Source organism: Ceratina calcarata, unplaced genomic scaffold (assembly GCF_001652005.2).
Source record: "Ceratina calcarata isolate Rehan_Ccalc_2016 unplaced genomic scaffold, ASM165200v1 scaffold92.2, whole genome shotgun sequence".
NCBI classification, from domain to species: Eukaryota; Metazoa; Arthropoda; class Insecta; order Hymenoptera; family Apidae; genus Ceratina; species Ceratina calcarata.
This window is the reverse complement of record NW_017180576.1, coordinates 1240846-1265286: the sequence shown is the minus strand read 5'-3', so window position 1 is coordinate 1265286 and position 24441 is coordinate 1240846. Positions and strand designations below refer to the sequence as shown.

Here is a 24441-nt window from a genome sequence, read left to right as displayed (position 1 = left end):
TAGATACTGTCAGATACGGTTCCAAGAAAATAACCCTTTGATTCTCGAAACAGGCAAGAACATGCAGAAATTCCGCGGGGATTCCGCCGGGCACTTGAACAGCGAAACTTTGAAAGACTATATCTTTGAGACGGATTTAGATACAGCAGAATCCACATACTTTACATGAATTAATTGAGGGACAAATGTGTTCATATAAAAGTATTTTCACATGATACAAGAACAAACTTGAATTTCAATAATCGCAGGTAAAAAGCATGACCTCGTTGAAGAACAATGAAAACGCCAGCAGTCGCCTAATCACTCTTGATAATCACCGTGAAACGTGCGCATTGTTTTATTGTCGTTTGTGCGAATCGTGCCGCGCAACCGGCTCGAATCTGCGTTACGGTTATCGATTTCGCCGATTTAATGAACGTTAGCGAACGAGCGCGATTAAAGTTTTCGCCGATTTAATCAACTATTAATACGCACTTGCTACGATAATACTAGCTGGAAGTTTAGTTCAACGAGTTTTAGTTAATAACTGTGACCGTTAATCGAGTGAAACGAATTGTTCGCTTGAATGTGAATTACAATCTTATTCGAAAGTTAAGAAACGTGACGCTTATGCAAAATCTATTTGAACAGAATCAAGCTGATTAGGGGAAATTAGTCACCGGGAGTCATTAGGTATTAAGATAACTTACGCAATACTTCCACTTCTTCAAATCGTGCTTAAACGATAGTTAATTTTCTGAAGAAGGATTAAAATGTTAACTAACATCGATACAAATTTGAAAAATAGTTTAGTAACCGAATTAAAATTGTTATTAGATGACATGATGAGATTATTTTTTACTATCTGTGTCAAAAAAGTACGATTTAGATATAGATAATTACTTCTATTCAATATCACCGCGTTGCCGGGAAAGTAATCAATTACGATTTCTACCACCTGGATCACGCCATTCCGTGTCCCTAATCACTTTCATTTCTTCGAGCCCGGTCATCAACGATTATCCAACGGTTTGTAGTGCAGATGTTTGCCGACAAAAAGACCGCGAAAGTCGTTAGCACCGTGATGCTATGTTTCGCTTCACGATGGGAAAAAAGTGTGACTCCGCGGGCATTTTTTACGTTACACGCCATTTAACCAGGATTCTGAATTTCCCATATCACCGAGTATAATCATTACTAGACTGCAGAGTTCACGCGTTTATATGAAATTTAAATTAGATTAAAAAATACATATACAAACTTTTATAAGGCTAAAAAATACAAACTTTTATAAACTGATAAGTTCCACTTTGCATAAAAATACACTAAATGTATTCACTGGCATAAAAATAATGCAAAAATTAGTTGAATCCGAAGAGAAATTAATCGATTATTCGGAACACGAAACAAGGTCTCGACCGAGAATCCTTCACAATCTCCATCTAGCAATTCGATCATCCTATTCATCTCCGCGTTACATTCTAACGGACAAACTATGATCCTTCTTGGTACGCATGCATATTCATCAGGTGATGATATTCAAACCTTACGATTATCCTGACAAGCACCGGCAGCGGCGTTCCGTTAACGGTGGCTACGTACAATTGGACGCGCCTGGCTTGTAGAGCAATGACACTGCTTGCCTTTACACGGTACAACAATGGGAGTTCATTTTTACCGAGCAGGTGTCGGATTTCAATGGTACATTCTGTGACTGTCTGCAAGCTGAAGCGAGCGTGGGATCAATGCCAGTACAAGCTTTACAATAGAACCTCTATTATAGAGACACTTATTATTGGAAACATGCAATTGAAAAATACTTAATTAAATTATATATGATTTAGGTACTAAAAAAGTTTGGAGTCCATAGGTTGGATTTCTTTAAAACTGAGAAGGATTGTAAAATATTTGTTTTCTGACTTTCTATTTTATATAATAAATTATTTATAAATAAATATTGTATTTTGGCTTGAAAGTACGAGTTATTCTATTACGTGAGAAGCTTCACCTATGATCATATTTGCCCCACAATTATTTTGTACAATGGAAGTTCTACTGTATTAAGTGCAAAAGTAGTTATGCAAACTTTAATGAAGGATCTTCCTGAGCGAAATGGACTTGTCATGATGTTTAATGGTTTATGTACTATTCATTGAAGTAGTTCCATTTCATTTAGAGTAACAGAAACTGGAGTAATATTTATGAGAAAGTAATAAAAAAGTCCGTACTGGTATCTGATGTTACAAACGACTTTATAAATTGTTATACTAGAAGTTTCAGAGAAATGTACATATATAACATTCTAGTGATGCAAACTAGATTAATGTATAAGGACATTTGTACATTTTAATTATATGACAAAATGCTTCGAAAATCTGTCAAATGCTACCCCAGTTTACGGTACTTGAGTGCAACGCGAGAAAGGCTTGAATGCGTGCTTGAACGCAGAATAGAAACGGGGTAAGTGTACCCAAACTTTTGAGTCTACAACAAGCGTTCATACAAGCACTGAGCAATTAAGGCAGTATTATTTTAAAAAGAAGTTGCTTTCCTGCTGAAAGAGATACGAAATTGGAGCAAGTTTTTAGTAGAAGTGTCGGACTTAATTACAAGAATTTGCGTGAAGAAGTAAATCCTAATTTAAAAATGATATAAGTTAAGGGAGAACAAGTTTTATGAACAACTTTAAGAGACGTTTTCGCTTTCGGATTTGATGTAGAAAAGCGAAAGGCTTCGGTGTTTTTACAAGGAAACAATCTTCCAGTCGAAAAAAAATCTGTTTACTCTTTCCTAACGAGCTCCTCGTTTGCGAATCGTTTTAAAGCGTTAAAGCGGATCACGTCGTTCGACGGTGAAACTTTGCCTCCTTACCATCCGCTGAACCTATTTCTAATATCACGAGAAGGAAGTTCAGCTTCGTTTATCTTCGCATTCTTGAAGAGCTTTTCTGGAGTCTGAGAAGTTTTCTCTGCTTGTTGGACCGAAATTTTTCCTTTCGATCGCCTCCTTTCACATTTCGAGAGAACTTGTATTTTGAAGAATGTAGTATTTTGATCAATAAAATTGAAGTTGGTTCAGAAAACATCGTGAAAAAAAGATATGACCTGTTATAGTTGCATGAATTATCTTGAACAATAATTTTGTAAACCAATGAAAACTATACTTCATAAACTGTTGTTTTAGGCTATTAACATTTTCAGAAACTACTATATCACTCTATTGAAATATGAAAACTATACTTCATAAACTGTTGTTTTAGGCTATTAACATTTTCAGAAACTACTATATCACTCTATTGAAAGAAAATCAATAAAATTACTAAATATCTGCGATTTCTTTCGCATGCATTATTTTTATTTCTCGCTTGATATTGGATTTTCTTTTCCACCTATCAACATTAAAGATTGCGAGTACCGGATGTTTGAAAAATTTCGTCTCTGCGAAAACAATTCGCTAAACTCCGTTGGCCTTTTGAAAGTGAGACGAATCGGTTCGAATTGCGAGAGAAATGCAGTTCCAAAGGGTATTTGTAATTTTTCCATTTGTCGGAAAAGAACTCTAATGCTCCATAGATGAAACGGTATCCGAGAAGATCGATATGACCCAAGCTCTGAGAGTGTTATTAACGAGACACATACTAAACGTTTTGTGGTGGCGAGGCGGGTCAAGAGAATCGGACGCCCTTCGGCGTCGCGTCAGTGGGCTCACGGAGAAAAATAACCCCATCAAGAACCAAGCACGGTAATAATCCCTGGTCACAGTTGTAAGATATCGAAACGACCAAGATATGTGTATGTACTTGGTGTGTTCAGAAGCCTCATATTCATATGTTACAAGAGAAAATATGTATTAGCGATATCAACATGGTCATAGTTTAAACCGATTATATATCTTGTACCTAATAAGCGTTGAGAATCAACAATTTATTGACTTTCGACATTGAAAAACGTATAATCGAATAAGACGAATTGTAAGAGCATGAACGAATAAAAATGTATAATATTTTAATGAATAATCGAAAACATATGTATTACTTGAAAAAGAATATTTATTACTTGTTGTATAATTAGGATTATATGATTTACTATCAGATTTTTTGATAGACAATAAGCACTTTTTTTTAAACTATTGATGAAAAGATGGAATCTATGTAGATTTCCATTTTATGGTGTAACACCTGCGGCGGAATTTTGGGATACGATCAGAAGAGTAACCAATGTTGTCGGGCGATTTGTAACGTAGCTAGCTGGACCGGTCGAGCTGAGAGCGTAAGACAACGGATCAGAAGTATCAGAGCGAAGATAAATTACTTTGTTTTGGCGGCGAGGAACCACAGAGCCCGAAGCCGAGCGTGGCGAGCATCAATATCAACGACTGATGAGTTATCCGTCGCTGGTTCCTATCGGTGTGCTCGAACCTGTCACTCGATACAAAATTGCGGTAATTTATCCAGCTTCGTAAACGACCGACGCGGGCAAAGATCGCCAGATTAAAGTCTTGGTTTTTATTAGAAATGAGAAATCTTGGCCACGTAACGTCTATATACACGAAATTACTATTATTTACAACCATAAGAATGCGCTCGTTTACAAATAATGGATTATGAAATATATAAACGGTTGTAAAATATAGTTTTTTCATCATGTTTTAATTCCATTTTTATATGTACTTAACTTATTGGGCATCCATACTGGACACATGTCATGTACTATGTACTTATATACTACTGAACACTTCGTATGTATGTCATGTGTGACAATAAACATTGTGTATGTTAGATCAGAAGACAACGAAATTTGGTATACAATGTACACAGTTTTTTATAATAAAATTAGTATATTTATTTAATTAATTATTTTGTACATGTACATTTCCTAATTTCAATATGATGACAGAGGAACTATACGTAGAATCGCAGAGGAATACAATGTAGCAGAAAGTTTTAAACGCGTCGGATGCAAAGTAGACGAGAATGTTAGAGGGTAAGTTTTCCGCGAAGGCAATTCCCATTTGCATCGTCTGTGAATCAGATTTCCGTAATCGTGTTGGTTTCACATTTTGTTGTTATAACCGGCCGCGCTGTATGCAGGTACGCACCGAGCTGATGTGGTCCCATTCGTTTTGCTCGTACCAAGCTTCTTGAATTCCACCATACCCCGCGAAAAGTTCAAATTACATCGAGGAAAATTGTGAAACTCATTTCACGTTATCCGACCAAGACTCGAATACAGACGTCTGGATACAATTCCCGAGACTCAGCACGTACAATTGTTCTAATAATTCTTTGTTAAAAGAAATCACAATTAATAAAGTATCATAATTGCACTTTTCTTTATGCGAATGAATCCTCTAATACTAGCAAATCTAATAATAGTAAGTCGGTTTATAAAATTTCTTTTATTAATTAGGAAACAAATTGTACTGAATTTAGATTGTTGCCTCTTCATGTCCAACTGCAAACAACTAATATGTGATATGGGTTAACTTTTGTATACAATTTTCGGTCACTAGTATATTTTCTTTTTAACTTTATATTTTCTAACAGTTAGATTAGAACGTAGGTAAGACCGTAATTCGTTTAGGTGTAAATGGACGATGCGCTGGGAAACATGATTTTGATTCTCCTCTGTGAAGAAGGAATAAGTACAATTGCCTTTGATATCGGGATTGGATTGATCCGAGGCAATGCGCGCAACAAAAGAGTGCATCGAGCGAATCAAACATTTCGTTGGCCATAAAATCTTATCAGGTGGAAGCGTCGTTCTGTACGGGCACGTTTCAGCAAAAAGTGAACGCCATTCCGTTCGCCACCTCGATACGCAGTGTTGTAAGAAAAGGGGGCCTACCGGTCACCATAAACTGAGAGATAGTGGATATACTGTGATTGGATTACGACTATTTGTCTTCGAGTGTAATCGAGTGTAGAGAAACGCGTGTTCGATTTTTATACGAGGTTCAACGTTCAATGGCACTCGTTGGCTCGATGCTCGAAATGGTTACCGACCCAGGATATTTTAATAAAACTCTACTTTTCATATATACTTTCCAATATAAAATGTATGTATAAATTAGAAAATTAGTAAATTTTTTGTTGTTGGACAATCGTTAGATATTCGTGTCGCACGACAAAGCTTTAATTCGAGGTCGCCTTCTTTGGTCAAGAGCGGATATCATACGAATTCTCAAACTAGAAGTACGCTTGTCCTCATTTATATCAGTACTTACGTATCGATCGACCTGACGATATTATGCATCGACACCAATGCATTATTGCGAATTTAGCGAACTTTAAAAAGACCCGGGTTATTGATTTCGGCTAGAAAATTGGTGTCAAAGTGAAGATTATTACCATTTGAGACCGTGAAAAGTGTTTTATTTCGATTTAGAAACTAGAACGCGTTTGAAATTCTAAAGAATAAACGTAGAATAAAATGAGATGTGAAGTAAAATAATGAACATGGTTTAAAGGTATCAATTAATGTTCGATCGATTATTATTAGAGAATGAGGTCAGAGAAAGATCTAGATTTTCTACTTCACAAACGGAAATGGAACGCGCGTCACATGAACCGAAAGATGTCCCTCCTTTGAAAAAGGAGTCACAATGAAAGGAACTAGTGTAACATCTAAAATTGGACACTGCTTAAACGGACGTTTAATTTAATTCCGATTCCTCAGAGAGAAAGTCAGCCGGATCGACAGTCTTTTTACAAGAGCAGTTCTTTCTGTGGCACGATACGTCGCCGTCGTATCCTGAATTTCTAGTCGCGACGACGTCGACGACGGCGCGCGATGCTGGCAGGGAGGAGGTATTGGATTTGATTGAGGTCTCAGCCTTTGATGTTCGCAGATCCTTTTCTTGATTGCAAGTTGCGCGCGTGTGTCTGTGCTCTTTCGCGTGTTCTTCTCGATCGAACAGTGTCCTAACGCAATAACGTCGCGGCGAGAGATTGCTCGTGGCTTCTGCATCCTCGCGTAATCTATCAGGAAACACGAATCCTCGCTGTTGTCTGAGAATTAACTAAACGACAGATTTAAAAGGACAATATTAAAAATTTACAAAGGTTTATAATATAATACAATTTTTGCAGGTACGCACCGAGCTGATGTGGTCCCATTCGTTTTGCTCGTACCAAGCTTCTTGAATTCCACCATACCCCGCGAAAAGTTCAAATTACATCGAGGAAAATTGTGAAACTCATTTCACGTTATCCGACCAAGACTCGAATACAGACGTCTGGATACAATTCCCGAGACTCAGCACGTACAATTGTTCTAATAATTCTTTGTTAAAAGAAATCACAATTAATAAAGTATCATAATTGCACTTTTCTTTATGCGAATGAATCCTCTAATACTAGCAAATCTAATAATAGTAAGTCGGTTTATAAAATTTCTTTTATTAATTAGGAAACAAATTGTACTGAATTTAGATTGTTGCCTCTTCATGTCCAACTGCGAACAACTAATATGTGATATGGGTTAACTTTTGTATACAATTTTCGGTCACTAGTATATTTTCTTTTTAACTTTATATTTTCTAACAGTTAGATTAGAACGTAGGTAAGACCGTAATTCGTTTAGGTGTAAATGGACGATGCGCTGGGAAACATGATTTTGATTCTCCTCTGTGAAGAAGGAATAAGTACAATTGCCTTTGATATCGGGATTGGATTGATCCGAGGCAATGCGCGCAACAAAAGAGTGCATCGAGCGAATCAAACATTTCGTTGGCCATAAAATCTTATCAGGTGGAAGCGTCGTTCTGTACGGGCACGTTTCAGCAAAAAGTGAACGCCATTCCGTTCGCCACCTCGATACGCAGTGTTGTAAGAAAAGGGGGCCTACCGGTCACCATAAACTGAGAGATAGTGGATATACTGTGATTGGATTACGACTATTTGTCTTCGAGTGTAATCGAGTGTAGAGAAACGCGTGTTCGATTTTTATACGAGGTTCAACGTTCAATGGCACTCGTTGGCTCGATGCTCGAAATGGTTACCGACCCAGGATATTTTAATAAAACTCTACTTTTCATATATACTTTCCAATATAAAATGTATGTATAAATTAGAAAATTAGTAAATTTTTTGTTGTTGGACAATCGTTAGATATTCGTGTCGCACGACAAAGCTTTAATTCGAGGTCGCCTTCTTTGGTCAAGAGCGGATATCATACGAATTCTCAAACTAGAAGTACGCTTGTCCTCATTTATATCAGTACTTACGTATCGATCGACCTGACGATATTATGCATCGACACCAATGCATTATTGCGAATTTAGCGAACTTTAAAAAGACCCGGGTTATTGATTTCGGCTAGAAAATTGGTGTCAAAGTGAAGATTATTACCATTTGAGACCGTGAAAAGTGTTTTATTTCGATTTAGAAACTAGAACGCGTTTGAAATTCTAAAGAATAAACGTAGAATAAAATGAGATGTGAAGTAAAATAATGAACATGGTTTAAAGGTATCAATTAATGTTCGATCGATTATTATTAGAGAATGAGGTCAGAGAAAGATCTAGATTTTCTACTTCACAAACGGAAATGGAACGCGCGTCACATGAACCGAAAGATGTCCCTCCTTTGAAAAAGGAGTCACAATGAAAGGAACTAGTGTAACATCTAAAATTGGACACTGCTTAAACGGACGTTTAATTTAATTCCGATTCCTCAGAGAGAAAGTCAGCCGGATCGACAGTCTTTTTACAAGAGCAGTTCTTTCTGTGGCACGATACGTCGCCGTCGTATCCTGAATTTCTAGTCGCGACGACGTCGACGACGGCGCGCGATGCTGGCAGGGAGGAGGTATTGGATTTGATTGAGGTCTCAGCCTTTGATGTTCGCAGATCCTTTTCTTGATTGCAAGTTGCGCGCGTGTGTCTGTGCTCTTTCGCGTGTTCTTCTCGATCGAACAGTGTCCTAACGCAATAACGTCGCGGCGAGAGATTGCTCGTGGCTTCTGCATCCTCGCGTAATCTATCAGGAAACACGAATCCTCGCTGTTGTCTGAGAATTAACTAAACGACAGATTTAAAAGGACAATATTAAAAATTTACAAAGGTTTATAATATAATACAATTTGTATGACAAACATTTATATAATAATTGTCAGGAATTATTGTAATTTTTGAATACAGTAGAACCTGTATTGCATGAATTAAGGTAGCTCGATAGCATTTTGTAAAACATATACGATTTTAATATAAGTTGATCTAAACAATAGTTAAAGTTTCTAACTTTCATTTTCCGTAAAGAAAATATAGGGTTCCCGTGAAAATGGTTTAATAGAATGCATTAGAAAATTCTTATTTGTAACATGTTCATATAGTTCTACCGTGGGTTCTACTAGGTTCTACTGTAATTACATGCACATCAAATATTATTTGTTTACTGATATCCTGTTATAAAACGTGTAATTGGAATACAGCTTCAGTCTTAAAAATGGAATACTCAAATGAATTTGAGTAAGCCGACGAAAGTTAAATTTTAAAACCAATGGTATTTCTTTTTTTTTTCTAACACGCGTTCACTATTCCTCTCGGCGATGGCTCGCTCGGCGCGAATTAACGCCTCATGGCCAATTACGCGATAGATAGCGCCGGTGGTCGCGCGCTATAGCAACTCCACGCCACACCGTGGCATCTCACGGGGATATGAATTTCACTCGATCGCTTTCGCCACTCTTCGATTTGGTATTTTTTTTATCGCTTGAATTTCGTAGTCGATCACGATTCTCTTCATACCGCTTCTACAATTTCTGTTCTCTTTTGCCCAATCACCGGGTCCTGGCGAAATTTCGTCCGCGTGACCTCGCGGCTGGTTTCATAGCGCCGAATGAATATTTTCACCTTTGATACACGCGGTTCTGATTACGAAGCTCGCATCGTGCAACGTGTACATTCTACTTCGCCCCTCGCAAAATCATGGCCGTTGGTGTACTATAAAAATTGTAATTTACTGCGCCGAATTATTTCATAATTAACGTATGCTCGTTCTTGATGAGTATATATATCTTTATTGCATTAAGTATACGCGAAATTTTAGCAGAAACTGTAACTATAAAAAGATTGGTAATGGTAATATAAAAAATGTAAATGACAAATGATAATCCATTTTTCTACCGAAATCATCATTTAATGTCTCGCTTTAAACCTCTTTATAACATAGATTAAAAAGAGAACTGATTACATTTGAGTTAAACTTTGCCTCTCCTATTACTAATGGTATAATTGTTGCACTAAATTAAAAAATAAATAAACATAAATGCACCGTTTATTTACTTTTCAGTATTTTACATTCATAACATTTTTTAAACGATAACGTTTGGAACAAATTTGTTTAAAAAGTTTACACATTGACTTGTGACAATTGAACGCATTATTAATATTAATGTTCGACGTTGATTTGAAATTTAGAACTGAATTAAAATCAAGGCCGATGGGTCCTTATTTATGTCAGCAGAATATATTAATTTTCACGGCTGCGGTGAATAAATTTTGAAACTGGCCATGTCCTGGAAGTTTGCTGTACGAGCCGGAGTTTCGAGCCTGCTCGATGCTTTTTGCCATCGTCGCAATCTTCTATCTCTCTCGGGCGCACGTGCTGTAAACCCGAATTTTCCACTTTAATGTATACAGACCTCGAGCGCTTTCCACGGTTTTGACGACTGTTAAGCCGGCATCGAGTTTTACGCTCGTTCGCGTTCACATGATTTTTTTCACCAAACTTCTATCGATAGAAACGTGGCTCAGAATGATTAATGACAGAATGAACGGGTGTACGGCGAGCTGGTAAATTAAACTAAACGACGGTTATTCCTATCTCCGGTGACCGTCCTTAAAGATTAGTTCCAGTTATAGTAGTGCAAAAATAATTGCATAATTTAGTTATACGTGTATGTAGTAAGAGCGTCGAAAATAGCATTCTATTGTCACACCAACGTAACATAAAGCAAATTGAATCATTCCATTAGGTACATTTTCAGCTTTTAAGTGCCGGTTTTATAAATAGTTTCAACAAATGATTACAGTCACGGTAAGTGAATCTACCGTATTGGAAAATAAATTTATTGACTCAGGTAAATGGATTCCTGCCGTATATCGCATTTATCGCGAATTTAAGTCGCCTCGAATTCAGCGTTCACACTCGAACAGAAAATCAAGGGAAAATCTGGGACTCGCTCGTTCGCCCTCGTGAATTTTTCCCGAATCTCACAGCGATAACTTTCGACGAATCACCGAGAAGCAGCGTTCGGGGGTGCATTGCCTGTCCCGTCGAGAATCGAAGTAAAATCTTGGTACGGTGACCGAGGCTTTAAACCAGCGGATTCATGGTTCCCACGGGAACGTGCGAGTGTTCAGCGGGTGACCCCTCGGTCACGTTTCCGTGATCATCGGCGCCAAATGCGTCTGTTACCCGGAATCAAAATCCGGATTACCCCCCAGTCGTTGGGTACTTGCGTTTAAATTCTGGAAAAAGTCAGCCGACGCCGAGGACTTGATTCCCTTTCTACGATATGCGGGACAACTTTTCCTATTAAAATTTCCGTCACTCAAGAGAACGAACAAGCGTGCGGCGCGGGAAGGCTGCACGCGCCAAGGATCCGGTGGGCTCTCCCACTTCATGCATATTTTCCAATTTTCCCCGGTCAGAAGTGACGGTTAATTTCGTATTCCGTGGGCGAAACCTTTCTTTGTCCCGAGAGCGGAAAAAAATTGCGATTCGATTAGACCGCTCGATGGTTTTTACTTCTCTGCACACGTCGCCACCTTTTCTCATCAGGAAAATCTTACTGGAAATTACCTGTATACATGGTGATTCATAGAACTATAGCAAAAATGTTAGAAAAAAGCGTTAAAGGAAACAAATGAACGGTTGAAGAAGTGTTAAATTTTTATAACTTTTTTTTCATAAGTGTATCTGCATTTTGCAGTTGCAAAAACTGTGTTTTGTTACGATCGCGTAAATCGCTCTCTATATTGTGCATTGTTCTTCGTATTCTCATTTAGTTTCTTGTAGTTTGAAAGGAGAAACACATAATTTCGGATTAGTTGTTATAAAAAGACACTTGAAGTTGATAAAACTTTGATATCCGTTTTACGATTTCCCGAAGTATGCGAAAGACCGTCACTGGGTTTGTGTATAAAATTCGATCAGTGAATATAAATTTTATACTCGCGATGCAATGGCTATTTTTTTATTCTCGAAGTCTGAAAGTATTTTCAGAAGGTGTTATCATCAATTTTACTAGTTTCTGCATTTTTCAAGAGCTGTGTACTTTAACTCGCCCTCTTAGTAATGAATCTCGTAGAGAATCTAGCAAAATCAATCTGCAAAGAGGTACGCGAGGTAATTTCAATCCAAAGCGAGTAGATAGTTTGACGCAGCAGTTTCTTCTTTACAACGTTCCATCGCAATTAGTCGCATTACAATGACCCCTTCCCTCATGCAATCTCGTCGAACTATGCATTGACAGTAAAATTGGAATCGAATATACTTTCGAAGCGGAAGTGCCTAGGATGCATTCAAATTGCGTAAATCGCAGAGCTTCTGAAATCGCGTTAAATGCTTTTATTTGCACGACGTAAAGGGGAACGAAATACTGTAGTTTTGACAGGAACATTAACCATGGATTCAGATTGCAAGCGTTAGAACAACCAATCACATAAATCGGGATGGCGAAAAGACTGCGTGATTCGTTACCAATTCTCATGAACCCTCCACGATATCTACTCTAGTCTTTTAGAGAGAATTTACTCAAAATATCATCATAGCAGTGACAGTAGCCTTTTAAGATATTCGTAATTGATATTCCAAAATAGAACTAACAATAAGTAAAAAATGGGCCGCTGTTTTTTGTCTCGATATCTTACTTTAAATTCCTCTGTGGCGTTACACGAGACAGTTGGGTGAAAAAGGGGAACGCAGGGGAGAAAATAATAAAAAAGAGGAGCGAACGCTGCATCGAACGCGACAGATTTAATTCCAGTCTCGGTTTTTCCCCTCCTTCTGTTTCTTTGTATACCGGCAGCCCGCGCCGGAATTTAAATGAAGTCGATATAATGCCATTACGCGTTCCAACCTTTATTTTTATTCACGGGACACGTGCCCTCATCTCTCGCTCCGTCTCTCTTCCTTTTTTGGTTCGTTGAATTTTCCTCGGGTTACGTAGTTATATTTTACCGAGGGAACGGCGGCTCGGAAGTTTCCGCCGGAATAACTACCTACCTTTACCGCGTGTGGCCCATAATTTCCATCAACAGTCCATTAATTGTGAAACTGAATTCTAGCTTGAACAGTTTCACAGAGGCCAAGTAGCTTTCGATAGAATGCCCCTATGTTTGACCAGCGTCGGCTGCATTCCACTTGCCAACAATTTCACAGGTCTCTTCCGTAATTACCGTTTAGAAGTTCAAGTTTTCAGACTTTTTTGTATATTCTCACGTAATCATAAATGCAGCTTGAGCATTGCATACGAAAACTTTAACTAAAACATTATTAGTGACGTGAATAATAACTTAAGTGCACTTAAAAGGAATTGTAAACAGAATTCTTTTTTAAAGTTCTGAGAATATTCCACTGAAAAAAATTACGTTTGCAAAGTGCAGCTTGCTTGCAATTTGATTAACAAATCAACCTGATTTTTTAACTAAATCTTCAAACGTGAGGTACAGTAATTAACTGTGGCTGAAATTAATTAAATGCGCGAAGGGTTCAAAATAAAATAATTATCGGGCACAATGGGCAAAAAGATGAAAAAGACAAACATTGTTCGCTGGCGGAGCATCCAGTCGAGATTAAATCGCGCGCAAAATTGAAATCCCTCCCTATAAAAGTAACCGGGTAACGCGTGCAATTAATCCCGGCCGGCATGGCAACAATACGCGTTAAACGGTTAATTCGATGTTAAATAGCGTGTTTCCCACATACGCGCACCGGTCGTTCATCACTCTCTTTTATGTCGCCGATTAATCGCCCAGGGCATATCGATTTTGTCCTGATCAACTGACTGATTATTATCCTAATCTTGCATCCTAATTCTAAGCGTTCGTTATATATTTCCTCTCCGACGATATTTTCCATCCTCTGCTATCGCTAAGGAATAAAGTCGACGAGAATAATCAATTACTTTGTGGACAATATAATTCGCAGATTTCTTTCGAATTACAAACATTGCAATTAACAGTCGAGCCAACCCGGCAGGGTGAATCGTAATTCATTGTAACGGATCGTTGCGCCAATTATCGCTGTGGAAATAAAGGTTTCGCTGCTTAATGCGGTGCATATTAAACGAGACTTTAGCATCGCATCGAAATTACCCGGTATTATACGGAATTTTAATATAAATCGCAAAATAGAATTTTTCGGCGGGGAACGCGGAAAGCGCGAAAGTTGGAAGAATGTTTAATCGGTCTAAATACTCACCGACCATGGAATCTCTCCTATTTGATTCATTAACTAATACCTCGTTCGCGGAATATTTATCACTCTTGGACCACTCGGCGACAGTTTGCACGAGTTCTATGTTGAATCTGCCAGGAAGTTCTATCGTTGAATGTGCTTTTGCGATCGTCCTCTAGCTATATTAATCAAACACACTTAAATGACCGAGTTTCAAAGGAACCACACGATTTCCGCATCCTCACACTGCTTTACGCTCCACTCAGATGCAGGAACCACTACCTAATTTAAACACAAAAACGTACAGAAATATAAGCACATAAAATATCAGTAAATAAGAAATATCATATGCAATAACTATTATATGATGCTATGAAAACGCGTTGGGTATGAATTTATTATACGACAGAGATCATTAAATGAATGCATCCTCGTATTTCAATAATTAAGTATATATTTTTGCTAGACCTGAAAATAAAATCGATTACTCGATAATTTTAAACGACATTTCTTAACAAGGGATTAATAATAATTTGTAGCTTGATACGAAAATTATTTCGATATTAATTAAAGTTCGTCCTGAATAGAACTTTTTCAGGCTTGATCAAGGAAGAACTGGCAAAAATGAGTGGATTTCGGTATCTGAAAAAAATGAACGAGGCGATTCGTGGCCGGGCTAACGAAACAATTTTTCGTGCCAGAACCTCATTTCTCCATTCATTCGCCGAAACCCGTAATTGTCACCGCGGTAATGATATCAAACTGGCGCGAAATTATTTCTCGCTCCCCGCTGATCCAGTGAAACGGCTCGAGGTGTTCCAAAGGGGGGAATGGCCGGCCAGAATGGTGCTTTCAATTCATTTATTTAATAACTCACAATTGCTTTACATATACAGCTTCGCGAGCGGACGCGTCCAGCCGTCCCCGTTAATTTATTCCCTACCGTCTCATTCTCTTCTCGCCTTTCCGCCGTTCTATCCCCGTTTACGTATTTCCCTTTGCTCGTTTCGCCGCAGCCCGTCACGCGGCCTGGACGCGTCGGAATTTACATTTTCGTCGAGTTTTAAACGTTCTTTACAGAGCGGTCATGTCGGTAAGTGCGAGGGATTTTTTAAAGTATCTGTTTTATGTATGTAACTTATTAGTAGTACGATTTTATATATAAACAGCTATACAACTTATCTCGCTATTTCATAGTAATCATTTTCTTCCCTGTCTCTCTCTCTCTCTCTCTCGCTCTCTCTTTTTTCATTCTTTCACGCACAAGCAGGTGGGAGCACGATTATTTTCTATACAGTTCCGAAGGGATGGTCCATCTTTGATTACGTTATGAAATAATTACTTAACAAAACTTTACATTTCTTTTAATAATAATTTAAGAACAGCCAAAGATAGACCTCTGAAAATTGATAACGATAAGCAACAATGTAACAATATAACAGTAATTGAAGTCTATATTAATTCGTATACTGGCATTACAATCATATTTTCTCGAATTGATAATTCGTGATATGAACATTTTAATTCTGCTAAGAATTTTTAAACGCAATAATAAAATATCTTGCAAATTACATAAAACATATAAACACTTCGTTCTGTACGGTATTTTGCACGATACTTTAATTAGTCTTATACTAACCGTACCGATTTCGAAATAACTTGTTGTTAAGAAAAACGAATTCTTCCTTTAAAAGGAATGAATACGCACTCATCATTTATCACACGCGAGAAGCAAAACACGGAGCAGTCGCTAATTAAGCATTCGAACGCATCAACCATCGCAGTATATCTCGCCGCGAAACGCTAACAATATCGTGCTTGTTATGCTCTCGGAAACACCGGGTTTAATTTAGCATTGGCGATAGCATTTTCGTTCCCATTGTTTCGAAAGGACTCCAGTATCTTCGTACAATGGCCGTCTTCCGCGATACAAGTTTAAGCAGCACGCGGCACGGAATGAACGAGCGCTATCCGATTCACGCTGATGCACTCTTTAACGCGAACAAGGCTAGAATCGTAAATCGTGAATTAAACGAAATTTAAGACGTTTTCACTTTCGATTATTGCTACTCTACTACTCGAGATAATTGACCGATCTTGAGTTAAAAGTTCAAGACACTGTTCTTTTAGAATACCAATTAAATTGTAAATTGGAAATAATAGAATAAATATATTGCTTCATGTTTTTCAGGTTTCAACTAAGACATGAAACTAATCTTATTTACAAATAATATCAAACGATATTTAATTTTAAATCGTGATACGTCCGGCAAGGGGATGATTCCTTACGTAAAATTTTAAAATCATTGTCATCAGAATAATTACACAATCATAATAGAAAAGGTGTGACGATATTCGTAAATATGTCACGGATATTCATGAAAATTTGTTTTATGCGACTGACAGATGGAAATGAAACAGGAGATTCATTTCATGCTCTAAATAAAACGCGTGCTTTGCGCCAAATATTTTTGTGTACAAGAGATTTTTAATTTGAATGTTTCACGAACGTACTCGAATCTATATGAAAATATTAGAAGACTAATAAAAGTTATTAAAAATCGTAGACGATGTTTTTGCTAGATTCCTGTCCGTCAAATACCTAAATTTCTAATCAAAAGCAATCCATAAGTACGAAAATCGCTGGAAAAATCCCTCAACCGTTTCCTGTAAAGGAAGATATTCGACAGGCGACTCGTTCTTTTCTCCCGACGAGAGAGCCCCACGTATCACGACAAATTTCCAATTACCTTTAGCGACAGTTAAACTGGGAACTCGTGGAGCGTCGGGAGAAATTGGTAGCCCGATAGCGACCAAATTCTCGCCGTAAGGGAATCGCGTTCGAGGAATGCAGCTCTGGTAGCCGGAAGATCAGCGAGCCGCCGTGCCGTGGGAAGAATGTGCAATTGCATCCGGGCAAAAGGTGTACTTGAACCCAGCTAATACCGGCGTATTATTGCAAATACCGAGTTTACTCGAGTATTGCGGTTCGCGGTCTTTGAATCAGTGCAATGCCGTCACACTTTTTCAATATTTACGTTACGCGTGGCGAAAGAAAAATCGGATTAAATATTTGCAATAATTTGAAAAAAAGAACATAAATTGCAGTAATAAGTATTAAGACACAAGGTATGTAAATATGTGCAATTTGATCAATGAATTTGTTCTGATACATTTTTATATTCTCCGAATTCGTATTCTAAAACTTGTTACAATACTGCTTCTCAGCCCGAAGGAACATGTTGGAACGATGGGTGTTTAACTAAGTCACTCGTATGATCTGACAATGGACGGGTAAAGCTGACACTTTTTTTGCGCAAAGCGAAAGTTGGATTTTTCCGAAATTTTAGATTGTACGCGGGAGCTCACGATCGTGACACGCTGCTGACAGCACAATTTCGCGAAATCCTGATGCATGCATCGCACGAACTTCTGTTTTTCTCACCTCCCGGCGGAAACGCGATTTCACTGCCGAAAAGAAATTTCTCCGTTTGTCATTTATGCGTACAATAAACGAATTCAGAAATGGAATCCCCCTTTTGCGCTCAATTATCATCATGTACATAAGTTTAATTCTTAAGGATATATTGGCTATACAGTCAATCCCAAAAGTTTATGTACTTTAGAAAAACGCATTTCCTATAATTAAAAAGAAATCAAACGTCGGACGAACAATGATTTTTAATGAAAAAAGTTTAGTTGTCAACGTTCAATTGGTTTCTAAACAATAAAAATTGGTAGAATTAGCTATATTGTTGAATCTATAATAATAAATTCAACATGATAGTATCGTTTAAGTATGTAGCCTATACATCCTTAAATTATAGTTCTCAACTTCGCGCTAGAAATGGGCTAACGTCAATTTCGCGAGCGTAATACTGAAACGGAATAGTAACCGGGTGAAACGCGATTCTGGTGTACACCGTGGTCGCTTATGATTACCAAATTATTACAATACTCATCGTCTGTTGCGAAACGATATTTCGTCCAGCTCCGTGACACACTTCTCCAGCCGAGTTACATTTCCTGTCGCATCGTGTTGCCGCACATCGCAAACGTAATCCCATTATGTGCGTGACAAGCCCCGAAACTCGAGTGCATCACCGCTGTATGATCCCTTAACGTAGGCTTTATTTATGTAACATAATTCTCACTGGGATATAACTATTTTTCTTATCGATATAAATCGTTGTATGTATGCTAAGCACGATCGATTAATTATTGCTTTGTTCCTTTACGATTTTAAATGATTTAATTACGTATAAAAATGAAGCTACAAAATTATGATTTTTATTCCGCGATTTAAGAAATATTGGGTTCATTGGAATTTTGGTAAAGGTTATTCGTCAATCTCCTGGGGCGATTAATCAAAACGGAATCATGGGTTTGTCCGACTGCCACTCGAAGAACTACACATCGACAGGATGCCGTTGCCAACGGGTCGTTTGTATCGCAAGTGAAACTATTTCTGTACCGGCTCCGAGCATTTTTATTCGAATACACGCTAGATGGATGATCCTCGTACGTGAAAAATGCCATACGAATTTACCATGCGCGTCGGAATAAACGTCACCCCTTTCGCTCCTCCCTCCCAAAAAAAAACAACCGAGCAAGATTTAATCGCGCCCGGGTTTCGAAAGGATCTACGGCGCACGGTGGAAATCTCGTTAACCCGAACGTTATTTCTCGTTTTGTCGTCGTAGATCACGGACGTTCTCCGATTCTTTAACAAAATTAAATTTCGTCAATAACCTTTGTGTCCATTTCCACAAAGACAAAGCAACCACATGTCCTGCTTGGTATTAAAAATTCGATTGGACCGTCGTTTCATAGATGGAAAATTGTTTGCCGACTTTGTTCGAGACTTATTCTGGAATCAAACACATTGTATCGAGATTACCATGTACCAAAAAGTAAGAAGCATTAATCCTACCGTCATTTCTTTTTTCTTTTCGTGCTTTGATGCGGAGATAACAGATAGATGCGACTATCTTTGTACTAAAAAGATTAATCTTACCGCCATCTCTTTTGTCTCTCTGACGACATAATACGACACAGGGAATGAGCTTATTTAAAAAACATTTATCCACTTCGTTTTACAGAATTATTGCCTTCATTTCCTACGTGTTATTATATTTTATTTCATCGACACAAACAAGATTGTTCACGTTAATACTAGATCAATGCATTGATTTAGTGATTTGCATTTGTTATTGGATATTAAAGGATTGTAAAAGATTGATAGAGTATTCACGTGTAATGAAACGTGACGAATTTCATGAAATAATATCGATCGCACTCAACAGTTCGAAGATCGAGTTTAAAATCAGTGCTTCCCACCCGCCTGCTTTCTCTCATGAAACATTCATGGGATAAAGCAATCCAGGCGTTTGTTTCGAAACAATATCTATTCTGTTCCAGAAGACAAAACCGATCCTCTTTTCTCGAACTACGCATTCGATCACGTTCGTTCGCCTTTCTACCTACCGACTCATCAATATATTTAATAAGATAACAAGAAGGAACGCCATATGTACATATAAAAATATAATCTTATCGTGATCGATCGGGCCTATTTATAATATGTATAGATCGTGCACGTTTAATATGTATGTATGTACGGTCAGCCGCAAAAGTGTTCGATTACTTTATAAAACAGAAGATCTTAAAACTGGTCGATTCGATTTGAATTTCTTCGGGAGACTGGAGATGTGGGATATTCAAAATACGTTGAACGAAATTATATTATAGACTCAGATGAGATAGTAAAAAAAGACGACTTTTATTTGTTCACTTGCGGTTTCTACAACTTGCAATTTTGTAACAAATTATGTAGTACATTAATGCGTCTACCATCACAGATAAATTCAAATTGACTCGATCAATTTTAGGAAAGGTATTTTATTTCAAAGAGTAGACGAACACTTTGGGGGTGGGGGGGTACTGTATGTGTATATGTATGTATAGATAAAATCCTTGCGCAGTCGGCCAGTTTCGTTTTGATACGTTTTTTTGCGCGCACATCACATTTTCACACGTTGCTTGGACCGGAAAATTCGTTATTCCCGATCACGCGTTTCTGTTCTCGTTGCTCTTGTCCTCCTCATTCTCTTTACCGTGTTAAAAGCGAAATGGTCGATGCGTTTTTATACAATATCGCGTTTAACGACGGTGATTGCGATCTTTGATCGAGCAGTGACGTTTGTTGAAAGAACGGAACCGGTCCTGTTAGTAGAAAGCGAATTTTGAATATTTAACAGGTGGATATGTTTATCTAAAAATTAGCAGATGGTCTAAACGATTTCAGAGAACGAATTTAATATCTTCGTGTCAAAAATATGATAAGAAATTAATTGCGTAATTAAACATGGAAATTGGAAATAAATATTAAGTTGGTGCATATGAAGTATTATTTTTTTCAAACGTAATGGACGTTCAATTTGACCTATAATAATATAACGATAACGCAAAACAGGATACGTAAATGTTTTTCAGTTGGAGAAAACAAATCTTAGAAACAAGCGATGTTTCATACGTTCCAACTTAACATTACGTGGGACAGATATCAATTAAAAATTAGTATTACTACTTCTTTTGCCTCAACAGGAACTGAAAGACGTGCGACTTATATTTGATGTATATACGTTTTTATGTATGAAACATAATAAAACTTGTTTGAGGGAATGGAACTCTATACTTTGTCTCAGTAACCAATTATTTTCAGGAAATATTTCGGCGAACGGAGATTCCTGAAGGTCAAGTGGAAAACCACTCGCTTAGAGGAGCAGTCCTCGTGGAAAATTGCGCGAATCGCACGTGGGATGTCGAGGGCCGCAGTTACGTTGAATGAGGGATATCGAACAGGTCGGCATCGATTGAATTGGTCGGCTTCTCCAATTCTCGGAAAACGCGATGAGGAGGAAGGAATAGCACAACAGTTTGTATATATACACACTGGCAATTGCTACCTGCACCAGCATAGCTAAAATATTTCATTCATTTCATTTTATAGAGGAAAACAAAAATTGATCCGGTTTAATGATTTGCAACTGTTTACTCTTGCGTAACAAGTTGTTGTAAAATTCACGAGCTATCACTATAAGCACAATGCTTATTTTTTATCGTGTCAACGTTTTCTTCAGCATCCCAATTGCGTAAAGGTTCATTTGTATTCGAAACGTTTTCTCTATCTGTTAAGATTACAGAAAAATATTTGTGATTTAAATAGCACCGTTCAGTCTTCTGCTTTATTGGGAAAGTGAAAATTTTAGAAAGCATTTCATGTAAATAATTTTTTCACATAAATAAAGTGATATTCCGGCGCAGGTAAATGTTGCTCCGGCATGAATGACCTACCTTCCCATAATACCAGTTGTTAGACTGGTTCCCTTCTTTCCTTCTACTCGATATCGGCAACACCTTTTTAGCGACATGGTTAATTTAAATAATATGATATTCCGTGTGAAAATGTTGGTAAGTACATGTATGTACATCAGAATCTTCCGGCAAACTTTTTATTAAGTCATATTCATACCTCTTTATAGGTATACAATCTTCTGCGGTTAAATAATTCTTCATTTTCTAATTATATTCCCTCCGCGTTCAATGAATTTGTTAGTGAAATTTTCAAAATAACTGGCATAAAAGACAAACAATTGTAGGAAACGAAATCTGATACGTTATACATAATTCCCTTGCATATTTTATCCCAATTCATTACATAAGAACGAGTTTAAGAAAAAAAGGATTATTTAGTTGCTCCAAAATGAGGGAGATATAATTAGAACAGAGAACGACTTGTCGAACACATTCGTACCCTTTCGTTCAATCAACGTTCCCGATCCAATAAGCTTTACCGCTATTCTCTGGGAACGTGCGATAAATCTCTGCTAAACCTCATCGACGCAACATTCCAAATAACACAAACTCTCTCACCGTGTATTCCCTCGTCCAATGTTCCTTATCGTCTCACGATAATAAGCACAAACGTGTTAATGAACTTTTCCACGCATTATCACCCCTATAGCGTTCGATCAAATTAGACTGTACAGTATAATGGCCCACTTTTGTATTCCGTGAGATGGAACGGAAATCTTCTGTTACGCGATTTCTCGTTGCCGACTAAGAAATGTATTGAATCACCAGAACGATCACCGAGCTCTTTCTACATTGATCGAGAAGAGGGAATTCTACAGGTTTAGAGGTAAAAACGATTTAGGGGTTGGATCTCTCGCGTACATCCTCAAGATCGTGGCCGGTGAATGAATTCTGCGTCAGGCGACCTCGTCGACGACGCGTGAGCATCATTATTTCAACGTGTTTTCTCCTGTCCACGAATGTCCATGGCTGTTGATGCACAGATCTGTAACAAATTTGATTTTCATCTCATATATATTATGTTAGTTTTAAGTTGTTGGTACTTGAAACAGTCTATAGTATATTTGAAGATTACATATGTATATAAACCATGTGCTTTATGCAATTATCGAGAGTTGTTACAGGAAATATAAACATTGTAAAAAATTACAAAATATCAAAAGCTGAACTTATATTGCAATGTTCGTAATACACATTGATAAACGTTTCGTTTTTCATAAGAATATGCCGTCTACAATACATATCTACATATGTATACGTAAAAAGACGGTTTCGGCTTTAATAACTTGGAGTACGAAAGAAAAGTCAATTCGAGACAGATGCGGTCACGTACGGACCCGGCAATAAAAATGAAACAACGTATTAACACTGAAAACAAACGGGCACGGAGATGAGATTTTTTTTACCAGCCGTAATCCACATTTCATTCCCGCTTCACGATTATTTGTAGGAGGGTCCGTGTAACAACGTTCGCCAGTGGACGAAACAGCTTTGCGATCCGACTATCATCTACGTGTCCCACTCGAATTTCTTCTTACATTTTCTCGTTTTCTTAATCAAAGAGTTAACCTAGCGAGGAAATTGTGAAATGTTCAGTAGAATTGTGCAAACAGAATTTCCGACCGACTCTCGGAAAAATATTGGTCATCGTTACGCAAAGATAAAATTCTATGTAAATCTCGTAGAAAAAGATACTGAAGAAAAAATTAAGAGAAACCCTCATAAAGAATACACTATAGTATTTTACCGAGGAAAAATGAGTATTAAAGCGAGGCTCTGTTTAACTATTAACGAAACGTTAAACGCTTAAGACAGGAGATTGTAAAGAATTTCAGGCGAACGTACTTGGGAAAGCTGCGAGTCATTCAACGTGACTGCAAAACTAACACCGGCTAGGTGGAAACTCGCGTTATTACGAATTTAAAGCGATATCGTTGTAAGACCTCCGCGTGTACCGAGATACAGGGAGTACGTGGGTTCAATCTCCCTCAGAGATTGAAGCACCGTCAGGATATGTAACTTCGTGTATGAATATATTGAAGAGACGGGCCTGTTCGCCGTTACAGGAGGAACAGTTTCTGCAGAGAACGCGTAACACGTTCCTCTCTGTCTCCGGGTCTGAATGTGTCTTTGTGTGTGAATTCAAATGAGAAACCGAGGATTCCGTGTGAGTGCGTGTAATAGATATTTGGACAGGCGAACACGTGTGCTTGTACGCGGTTGTGTGCAAGTCCGATGACGGTTGCACAGTTTAAATGTGTTCTCCATTTGAATATATTAATTATTCATTTTACACGCCGCGTTAGCATCGATTCGCCCTAAGTATCTCGGCCACGATTCGACGTCGATTCTGATTTATTGCGTACGGATCGATACGTATGGAGTTTGTAATGAGAACACGTTGCCATTATTGAATGCGTCGTTAGCGGAAAGGATTGCTCAGCAGCGAGCATCACAGTTGCTGTATAGAAAAGAAAAACCCAATGAGTAATGCGTTCTTTCCAGGTGTATACATTTTTATACACTCACGGTCTTTAATATTGTAATTCTTATTAACTTGTATGGAATTCTATTTTAACAAAAAATTGATGATTATTCTATTGAGAAGCTTTATAGAAATGCGAAATACTATTGTGAACTTTAATAACAGAATGCAAATTCTGTTATAGGTAAACCTTGCA

At 37.8% G+C, this 24441-nt stretch overlaps 1 protein-coding gene across 2 annotated transcripts in view; it reads right to left on the bottom strand.

The window, feature by feature from the left end:
* Nucleotides 1–19213: 19213 nt before the first annotated feature.
* The window catches only part of LOC108631670 (uncharacterized), a 176800-nt gene continuing 171572 nt past the window's right edge, over nucleotides 19214–24441 (bottom strand). For both annotated transcript variants that reach the window (XM_018035776.2, XM_026818973.1), the window contains one exon: nucleotides 19214–22745. The gene's annotated coding sequence lies outside the window, so the exon portion shown is untranslated. The remainder of the gene's footprint in view (nucleotides 22746–24441) is intronic.